Here is an 11,310-nt window from a genome sequence, read left to right on the forward strand (position 1 = left end):
GCCTCTGTGCCTGGCCCTCCTTTGTCTTTCTTTTTATGCAAGCTCCTGGAGGGCAGACAAAGCTTCTTTCTCATCTCCTTACAGAAGCTCAGCACAGGGTCCATCCTGAGCATGGCTAAGCATTTTAGAATAAATAATCAAAAGTCATTTTGATACAGAGAGGAGACAGCAAAACACAGGGTAAAAGAGGGTAGTTCCCCAGCAAAGGCCCAACCCTCAACCCTGGAGACCCTCATCCCTAAATGGGGACAGCCGTTCCTGTTTTCGTGCCCAAAAAGTTGCCTTTTGGCCCACCATGCATCCTATCCTATACCTGTTTGAGGTTAAATCCTGTTCGAGGTTTATCCCGCCTGCTCCAGAAGCAGACGAGCAGGTGAAAGGACGAGGAGACAAGCAGATGAATGGTGGAATGATACAGCAGGGAAAGAGAGAAGAGAAGGAACGCCTGAATGCTGAGAGGAGTTTGACTGAAGGTGGTCAGGGAGGAGTTTGGCCGCTGGATGGCCAGGGTCCAGGGGAAGATCATCTTCCCACTCCATCCCCACTTCTGCCTCCCCATCCATCCCTCTGAGAGCCACCTCCACCACTCCATAAAACCCCACATCATCCTACAAGCCCATGTGTGACCTAATTCTTCCGGGTCCTCTGGGCAAGAGCTTGGGATACAGAAAGCTGTCACACAGCCTTCCGCCCTTGCAAAAAGGCAGATGGTCCATTGAGCTGGTTAACACTCAAGCCATCCACGGCAGGGCTAAAAGGGTACACTGTAACACATGCCCACTTGGGCTCCTGCACCTGTCCGTCTGCATGCTCCCCCTCTCCTCAGGGATTTGAGCAGCCACTGGTGACCAAACAGGTGAGCCACACCCCTGTCGCATGTCCTGCAAGGGGAGTCAGGGAACTCTCCCATTTTGATTTCAGACCGTACACAAATGTTCACAGCAGCATTATTCATAATAGGCAAAAGATGGAAGCAATCCAACTCCCCATTCACAGACGAAGGGATCAACACAGTGTAGTCTATGCATACAAGGGAATAGTATTCAGCCTTTAAAAGGAAAGCAATTCTGACACATGCCACAACATGGATGAAACTTGAGGACATGACGCTAAATGAAATGTCAGTCATGAACAGACAAGTACTGTATGATTCTACTTATATGAAGGACCAAATTAGTAGTCAAATTCATAGAAAGTAGAATGGTGGTTGCCAGGGGTTGTGGGGAGGTAGAAATGGGGAGTTGTTGAATGGGTGCAGAGTTTCAGTTTTGCAAGGTGAAGAGTCCTGGAGACGGTTGGTGGTGAGAGTTGCACGACCATGCGAATATGCTTAACACTAATGAACCTTTAAAAAAAACGAGTTTCAGGCTGAACCCCTCAAGGGTCTTAGCAGGAACAGAAGCAGCTGAGAAAAAAATATGCTTAAAGTTTTAAAATGTTTGGATATAAATATTGTTTGTTTTTGTTGGGTTTTTTGTTTGTTTGTTTGTTTGTTTTTGAGACAGAGTCTCATTCTGTGGCCCAGGCTGGAGTGCAGTGGCGCGATCTCGGCTCACTGCACTCTCCACCTCCAGGATTCAAGCGATTCTCCTGCCTTGGCCTCCTGAGTAGCTAGGATTACAGGCACACCACGCCCAGCTAATTTTTGTATTTTTAGTAGAGACGGGGTTTCACCATGTTAGCCAGGAATAAATATTGTTTTTAACGACTGTGAGACTACTCATATATACATCCACCCAAAGCAAGCGAGCTCATTTTTCTTCTCCTTACTGCTCTGAAGGGTGACATGGAGATCATCAGCACAGGAAGGATCTGAACGACCTGCTGATTACAGGATAATATTCATACAATGAGGTTAAAAGCACTGGCTGAAAAGTTCTTTCATAAAATCTGCTACATGAGAAGAGAAAATAATTTATGAGAACATGAACAATTAGCACTTTGTAAAAAAGAAATAATGCACTTAACTTGATCCCTATATTTAACATCAATTAAAGATTATCCTCATGAATGAAACTCGACCTGGAAATTAACAAGGGATTTAAATTGCATTATGCACACGAAAGAGAGAAGCCAGTGCACTGGCTCAGGGCTTCCAATATTCAGCTAGGACGGCATCTATACAGTAAGGCCTGGCCATTTCCTCACATTTCTCTGAGCTGAAGATGTTGCTGCAACACAGAGGAACATTTGTTTCAGCACAAAAACCCCATGATAAAAATCTCTGGGTGGCTACAAACATAAGGTTGGCACCTTTCGCTTTTAAAAATAACTTCTGGGTCATTTTTTACCATAGAACTAACGAAGAGATTCCCTTAAAAGGATGTCTCTGCTGCTCCGAGATTTGAATCTGGATCATTTTCCATAGGCCTATTCAAGTGAATCCATAGGGCTGGGCTAGGTCAAAAATTAGATTCCGGGTCACCTGGTTCCAAGTCACAGAATAATTTATTCCCTAAGAGGCACAGCTTGAAGGGCGTGAAACAGGTCTTAGAAAACAAGTGTGGACTATAGTTATTTATGTGTGGTTTTTTGAAAGTGTTATTGTGTATCGAGTCAGACTCTGTGCTAAGCAACCCACAAGGCCAGTATTACTCTCTCCATTTTATGTACAAGAAGACTAAGGATGGGAGAGGTCGTGTACCCAGGTTTCCTCCAGCAGATCTGGGGCTGGGACCCAGGTTGCTCTGCTTCTGATGCTCACTAGTAGCCACTACCCTTTACCCTGGAGAGCAGCTACAATGGTGGAAACACAGACACCCCCAAAGAGGACCAGCCTGAGACTCCCTAGGTGCTCCAGAGCCTGCACCTAGAACCTGAGACGGCCCCTTCCGTTTGTCTCCTTCTGATACAAAGCCTCCGCCGCTTGCCAGGGAACATGTCAGAACCACAGCTCTGATGCTGATTGCTAAGAATGTGCCCCACTGGGAGGAAGGAGAGTGCTTCGTGCCATCTTTCAGGCCCCCTGGAAGAAAAGGTCTTGTTCACAGAGCAGAAAGTGCCCCCGAGACACTGGCTTTGGTTTTTTTTCCTATCACTGTCACGCCTGCTTCATCCAAGTTTTCTGGTTATTGTGCCTAGTGCCGGATCTGCGAACAATTTACCTCTTTGCTGAGAGAGTGAGAGAGAAAGACAGAGAGACAGACTCAGCCCTCGCAATCCTGGCTTGGTGTGTGCGTGTGTGCACAGGTTTCCCTATTGTTATCTTGGGAAAAGAGAAAGCAGATGTTAACCATCACCCCTTGAGAATTCACCTTGCTGTGCTGTAAAATTCTGCATTATTAACATTCCAAAATCCTTCCACTCTTGTATCTGTCTCAGATAGGAGTGAATATTTGAGAATTCAAAAATGTGGAGAGGATGGAGGTGGCAGAAGTTTATTAAATTGGCCCAGGGCAGTTTTGAAATTTGAAAGTTTCTCACACTCTCTGGCTCTGAGCCAACTCTCAGCCGACTTGGCTGAGCAGTCTGTGTAAGGGTTTCCCATCAGGTACCCCTCTTTCCATCCTTATGGAAGCTGAAAAGCAAGTGTGGTTGAGTACCAAAGGAGGACTCCAGACTTCTCCAGGTCCATCTGGACCCTGGGGCACACCAGAAACAAAGCACAGAAACATAAGGAAGATCCTCAAAATGGCTTCACAACAAGTGCATCAAATATTGGTTAAATTAATGAATAATTTTTAAGGCAAATAACTCCAAGGCAACTTCTTTTTCACGTAAGTCAGCAGTGAAAACTCAGCAGTTTCTTCTTCCTCTGATCTGGCTGACCCAAGCTAACTGACCCATTGGAAAGCAAAAGATTTGGGGGTTTTGTTTCTGTTTTTCTCTGTTTTAGAAAAAAAGAGCGAGAGAGAAAGAAGCAGCAAAACCAAACCAAACATCAACTCATTGTAAAACTGTAACACAGTTTAAAAGGGTGTTTCCCAAAAATACAAATGTGCTTTTCAACAAGATAACTGCAGGTGTCTGTAGCAATAGAGCAGAGTGATTAATTGCAAGGCTTTGAATCAAAAGGACTTGGGCTTTTGCCTCTGTCTCTTTCTAGCTGTGTCACCTTAAGCCAGTTAATTAATCTCTCTGGCCCTCAGTTTCTTCCACTGTAAAATGGGAATAACAATAACACCTATTTTACGAGACTGATCTGAAGATTAAACGAAATAATGGAGATAAAGTGCACAGTATCTGACATATACTAGGTGCCCAAGAAAAATGTAAACTGCTGTACGTTATTATTTTCATCACTGTCATCGTTGGTGAGGTCATTTTTAAGCACCTTGGCCCCTAGAAGGAGAAGCATCCACATGTCCTGCACTGAAGCCACAGCTGGGACGTGGTTTTCATCATGAACTCAACTCAATGATCCCCTGACATGAGGCAAACTGCAAAATCAAGGCCCCTTCTGGTGGGGGGCAGGTGGGTTCTCCTCCCCAACCCTCACTCCCCACCCCCAGGTTTTGGTTGCAGAATTCCCAGCTAGCTACGGAAGACTTAGAACATTTTGGAGTAGAAAGAAAAGAAAGACAAAATAGAACCTTATTCCAGTACTTAACGGATTCACTACAGTCCTCAATTAATGGAATTCTAAAATGTACCATCTTTTAAAGAAGAAATGACCCAATACCTACGCTCTGATCTCTGTCTTCGCCATGGGTAAATTGTTCCCTAACCCAAGTGCCACCCTCAGAAGACTCAGGTGAGTCCTGGTACCTCCTAAGCCTCACGGAGACACACTTGGGTTTGCTGTAAAAGGGTGGAGTGGAGCCCAGAGGAGGCGACAGATGTGTGTGCGAGATTGTCACAGACCGGGGTGAAACTGAAAAGGACAGTCTCATTAACCCGAAATAACCAGCCAAGCTAACTGACCCAGAGCCCCTAGTCTCTGAGCACTGGGGGACATGGGAGTTTGCTGAAGCCTCTGCGCCAGGTGTGGGAGGCTGAGTGCGCACCCTGCAGAGCTGTGCAGGCGCTCCCCCGCCTGAGCAGACAGCCATCCATCACTCCAGGAGAGGCAGCGGTGGGGACGTGAACTCGGTCACCTCCTCCCCCTCGCTCCTCCCCGGCAGGCTCTGAGGAGCCGAGGCGGTGGCAGCAGCGCGAGGAACAGAACACGCTGCAAACTGCTTGGCTACCCCTTTACAAGACTGACGCCGCCGACACAAGTTTTTCCATTTCCCCAAACAGCCTCTCCGGCTGCCAATAAAGACGGCTGCTCTAGGCCCTTGCCTGCTGTCAAAGGGGTACTTCTCCAGAGGCTTCAGAGACGGCTTGTTCGCCCAGAGCTGGAGCTGCAGGCCGCTAGAGAGAGCCACCTTCCCCCTTGGGCTGTTGGTGAGCTCCCTGCCACCCTGGCCAATTGCATGGCTGTGTGGAATAATTACCGGGTAATTTGATGGCAGGCCTGATAGGTGCTGGGTACTGGTTTCGAAGGAGACTTCGAAAAGGTATTCTGCCGCCCTATGCCTCCTCCCAGTACAAGGCACAGTTAATGCCTCAGATCCCACACTGCCCCTCTCCTAGAAGTGCGCTCTGAGCCACTGGGGCCTAAGCCGAGTTGACAGGCTCCATTAGAGAGCGACTCTGTCATGGAAATTGTGATCTTAACAGAGGGGCATGTGGCAGATACCAATTCCACTCACATCCTTGTACTATGTGGCTCTCCCAGGGGGCTACTGATGGGATCAAGGGATGTTCACACCACCAGTCCCCAACTGCCTTCATCTGAGCCGACCTGTAAGGCCCAGATTGGGGAAGGCAAGGCCTGGAGAGCCACAGTCTTCAGTGCCCAACTCTGCTCCTAGGAACTAATGGCCCATGCACTCAGGGACAAAGCTTCAGATGGTTCTCAAAAGCAATGCAAAGTATAGAACTTTGCAAGGACTTTGGGATCTAGAGGATGTCTTTCGAGCAGGCCTGGCAGCAACAAGAGTCCTGGACTGGGAAAGCTGGATGCCCCAAGTGACCTTGGCAAAGACCTTCCCCCTCTAGGCCTCAGTGTCCCCACCTCCAAGGGCCAGGACGAGGCCCAATTTCTCCGAATCTGAAGCACTGTTCAGGTCTGTTGCTGCCCAATGCACAAAGATGACTTGTAGGCCAGGCCACATTCACAAGATTGAGCCCCTTCCTCCTAGAAAAGAAAGAAGCCACATCCTGAGAAGCGTGAACAGAGAAGGGAGGTGACAGGGTCCTTTGTAGACCTCACCTGCACGTCAGGCAGATCCCAGCACTGTAATGTCAGACCTTAAAGTCAGAGAACCTACGATCCTGAGGCCCAAAAAAGGGGCCAATGAAACGAACCCATGAATTCATATCGGTGCACACTCCAGAGACAACAGGACTGACCCCAGTCCCCTGAGTCCCACCTCCCCTCTGATGTAGGGAAGGCAGGGTTTGCCCAGCACCACCACGTCTTCTGCCCACACAGATGTCTCTCTCCGGTGACTGGGCCCAAATCACCCATGTGCCAGCCTCCGAGACATGCCAATCTCTGCTCGCCCACAGGTGCCGCCGCGGGGATGGGCCGGTGCCTCCACCTGCCATTGTGGGTTCTGGGTGGAGGTCGCTGGGGCTGAGGCAGGCAGGGACCGGCCCGCGGCCTCTGCCAGCTAGAGAAATACTCCACATGCCCAGGTCTGGAGCAGTAGAGGGGAGAGAGGGAGAAGGCTTGACCATGGGTCACGTCTAAAGGGAGCAGATCAGGACATAGTCAGGCGGCCTCCTGCCGCGGATTTCACCCCACGCAGTCCCCGGGCCCTGTGGGTGCGACCGGCATTGCCCAAGAGGGGCTGAAGGCGCCCCCGCCTGGCAAAGCCCACCCCAGCGCGGAGCCCAGAGCGCCACGCCTCGGACCCCGCGCCAGGGAAGCCCGGAGCAAGCCCCCGCTCCGTTCCGGCCAGGGGAGCCTGGGCTGCTTTCGGCAACTCTTTCCTTCCTTTGGTCACTCCGGCCCCGGAAACCTGGGCTAGGGTGCCAGGGACAGCGCCTCCAGCGGAGCCAGGCGCGGGCCCCTCCAGACCCTGGCAGCGCGGCTGCCCGCCCGCCTCGGAGACCAAGGCTGCCATCTAGCGGCCACGCGGGCGCCGTCGGGGACCGGAGCCGGGCGGAGCGCTGGGGGCTCCCGAGTCCGCGGCTGCGCGGCGGGGTTCCCAGGACCAGGACTTGGGCGCAAGCTTCGGAGTGAGCTGTGTGACCCTGGGCACGCCCAGCCCTCTGGATCAACCGTCCTTTCTCGGTAAAACGGAGAGGATACAACTCCTCCGCTCGGGGTCATCGGGAGACGCGGGACCGAGAGACGACGCCTCCTCGTTCCCGAGACCACCCGCCCCATGCACTCCGCACCGCACTCCCGTCCAGGGAAGTCTTGAGGAACCCAGTCCCCTAGACGGGAGGTGGAAGGAGGCGCTGGGGAAATCCCGCAAAGCAGGAATCCGCACTGAACAGCAGGATCCTTTTCTAGGAATTGTAAACCCAGAATTGTAAATAAAATGCTAATGATTTATTCGTGCTCAAACGCCGGGGGCTGCGTTGCCGCTTTTGAAGACAGCTCCGAGCGTGGCTTTCCAGGAAGGCAGGCCTCCCCGCGGCGGCTTCCAGGGCTCCCTGGGGCCTCCTCCCTGGCCGCGGGTCCCGGCTGGGGGACAGGCAGTGGTTCTTGGTGGAGCGCTCCCAACCCGTCCTTCACTGAGACCCGGGTGGTGGTGGAGGAGGTCTTTTTCCTTCCATCCACAGCCGAGTCAGCCTCCTCAGCATTCACCCATCATGCCTTCAACCAATGCTTCCCCGTCGCCAAATACCTACTAAACCCTTAGCTGACCATTGGTAGTCAAAAAACAGTCGTGGGAATCACATCTGGTAGGGAAGATTGACTTGATGAGCAATCCTACAAATAAACGCGTGCTTCTAAGTTACAGTGCCTGGGGTAGGGGTGGGGCTGGGGAAGGTAAATACAGTTTTTTAACTTCCGGGATGGATTCCATCAAAGTTCTGAGAGCCTGAAGGGGCACTGAAGGGATCGAGTTTTAACCTTCTCTTGTGAGTCTTGACTACCCTACATATTTAAGGTATTTCACTAAAGGGTAAGCTTAAAAAAAAATAAAAATAAAAACAAAAATAATTCAAGCAATATGCATTTGCATCTGCGACTGCCATGGTAGGGTCTGGTGCCTGACCTGGCTGGGGAAGGGGGTGGCGGGGTCACTGATCATAGGCAAGAGGAGGTGAAAAATAAGGACTTTCCTTCAAACTATGCAGCCTGCCCAGCTGACCAGAGCAGCAGAGATGGCTCCGTTTTCAGCTGCTTCTCCTGAGTTGGCAGGAGGTGCGCAAGAGACCCCAGAAGCGGACTCAGAGCTACCTAGAGAAGCTTCCGTGGCCACAGGGCCTCCACCTCAGGGCCAGGAGACCTGGAGTGGCCCCACCCAGCTCTGGCGCAAGTCCCTGCAAAAACACATTGCAGGCTTTGTTTGTTTTTAATAAAAGCTTCTCTTTCCCACACTCCCTTTATATAGTTTCTAGAGAAATAGCACTCTGGTTAATACTGACCTTCCTAAGGTCCTTTTGAATGTAAGACACAAATGTATCAAGGATGATCAAGATTCCTACCTCCGCCAGCAAGCTGATTTTTTGCATTTGGTGGGCCTCCATCAGACCACCAAGGCAACAGTCATAGACTGTACTGTGGAGGAAATTCAGGCGTCCTGCAGAGGCCTAGGCTGAGTGACTTTTATTCTTGTGTTCACTGGACAAATGTTTATTGATCTCCGCCTATAGACTGACTCCATCCTGGGCCTTGGGGATTTAAGACAGATAAAACAACTCCTGCTCCCGGTGGGCTCACAGCCTGGTCAGGTGCCTCCTTTTCAAAGTAAGGAATTCTGGGATTGCCACCCTTTGCCCCTTGGACCTCCCACCACCTCCACACACACAATTATGTGTCCCTTAAATTAGTGTATATTTTGAGGGAATTCATGAAACAATCAGGTCCCTGAAGCTTAAAAAAAAAAAAAAAAAAAGTGATATTTGGTCAGAGCAACCAGAAACAAAGTCCAAAAACAACCTCTTTGGGGCACCCTTGTTGTAATACCCATACCCTAGGCTGAGCTATGTTAAGGATCACACTTTACTTCACAGGGCAGTGTTCTAGTAGATTTCTATTAAAATAATTCAGTGTTGGAGTTGCACAATGTTGGATCAAAGAAATAAGACACAAAAGAGCACACACAGTATGACTCTATTTATGTAAAGTTTAAAGCAGGCAGCAATATGCTATTTGGGTGTAAAATTATGAAGAAAGGCAAGGAAATGATCATCACAAAAATTAAGATCGTGAGTACTTCTAGGAGGGAGAGGGTTGAGATAAAGGACACTTAGCTCATATAGTGGGCTTCTGTGGGGCTGGCAATACTCCATTTTTTACCTGGGTGGTGGTTACAAAGGTATTTGCTTATAAATTATTTGTCAGATTGTATCTATGTTTTATGCATTTTTATATATGTAATAGCCCAAATTTTAAAAATGTTAATAAAAAGATAAAGGAAGGAAAAGAACATCCAACCTATTTTTTAAACGCATTATAATTGTCTCAAACTGAATTCTTCAGTTTGGGTGTCTGTATCCTGCCTGAATTCCCTGTCACTGCTTGTATCAACCATTTGATAGGTTCTTGCAACATAACCTGTTGCAACACGTTCTGATCCTGACTTAGCCTTATAGACACTGGGAAGGCAGAGAGCTGAGCCCAGGAGACTTGCGCTCTAGTTCTACAGTATTACTAATTCATTGTATGACCTTCCCTCTCTAGGCCTCAGTTTCCTCTACTGCACAATGGCAGGGGTTACAGGAGATGACTTTTCAGGCCTGTAGTCATGTGACAGGTGCCTCAGATCCCACACATCTTGCAGTGATGTCACTGCCAGAACAAGTGAACATCCCCAAAGTCAAGTCATCAAACACCCAAGGTAGCCCTCTGACACTGCCACAGACTGTTCCTGGGGGACTGGCACCCTGCCTTTCACTACCTCCCAGAATCTACAGCTAGAGAATCACTCCATCAGTTCTCAGATTCCTCCCCTCTGCAGAGACAAGAAATGTCTTTGGGCCTGATGTCCCTCGGGGATGTGAATACCGCTAAAATCCCATTGATTAATCGGGTCCCACCCTTGGATCAATGGCTGGCATTAGAGGAGCTTAGCGCAGTTTTATTAGTCTGGCTGCCCTCTTGCAGATGTTATAGATGAAGAAATAAAATGAGGAGGAGAGGGAAAAAGGACAAAATCATTAGTCTGAAAGGAGCAAAAGAGCATCTTCTCTGTTTTGTATTCAGATTTAGAGCTGCACTGTCCAAGCCAGGAGCACACACAACAATCCATTTGTATGCCGTTTCCAGGAGTTCAGCTCGGCCTCCTGATTTCTCACTTTCCCTGATCACTGAGATCCCAGGAGCATTTTGGTCCATAGCAACTGCCAGCCCAACCTCTGAAGCCATTTTGCAGGGCTACGAAAACACCTGAGGTCCCATTCATTCGTTTATTCATTTCTCACAAGGGCAGAAGGCTTTTGCCTGACGTAGGGAAACAGGCCTAACTATCTACCAGATAATCCATCTTGAAAATGTCATATTTGCTCTGAAGGGACTGGTCCTTCCACAGGCCTTGCAGAGAAGCCTGCTACAGTCCTCACCTTACCAAAGCTTTGGTTCCAACAGAGAAAACCCAAGGGCTCAGCTTGCTAAAGCTCTCCAGAGAGGCACTTTGAATTAAGACCAGAAATGCTTTTAAAAGACTCTGGTCTCTGGTCTTCTAATGATGACCTCTTCCTTAATTTTGTGATGGCTTCATCTGCCTCCTTCGATCATCTAGGTAGCTATAAAAAGCTAAACACCTCCTACTAACCCCATTAGGATGAAAGCGGAGGATTTTATTATTCATTTTTCACAGGAAGAAGCTCAAACTCCCCCAGGAAGTGTAAAAGGTAGGTTTTGATGTATCTGGTTATGGAGAGGTTGCAACAAAGCAGACCCTCCGAGAACGGGAATGTCTTGTGGAAGGACAGGCAGGAAAGGTTGGGGTGACCAAGCTCTGCAGGAAGGGAAGGGAATCATCTCAGGCAGTTCCACTGACTCCAGCAAGGCGTGCATCACCACTCTGTGGCACAAACTGATTTCAGGACCTGCCTGGGAATCCAGGAATAACCCAAATCCCCTAGAACACTGTCTCTTGATAATTATCTGTTAAACATTTGCAACACACACACAAAGGTAACTAAACAGAATGGTTCCCCCCAGGACGGTGCCGTTCATAACAGTAATAAAGCCCC

Source organism: Theropithecus gelada, chromosome 1 (genome assembly GCF_003255815.1).
Source record: "Theropithecus gelada isolate Dixy chromosome 1, Tgel_1.0, whole genome shotgun sequence".
Lineage (NCBI taxonomy): Eukaryota > Metazoa > Chordata > Mammalia > Primates > Cercopithecidae > Theropithecus > Theropithecus gelada.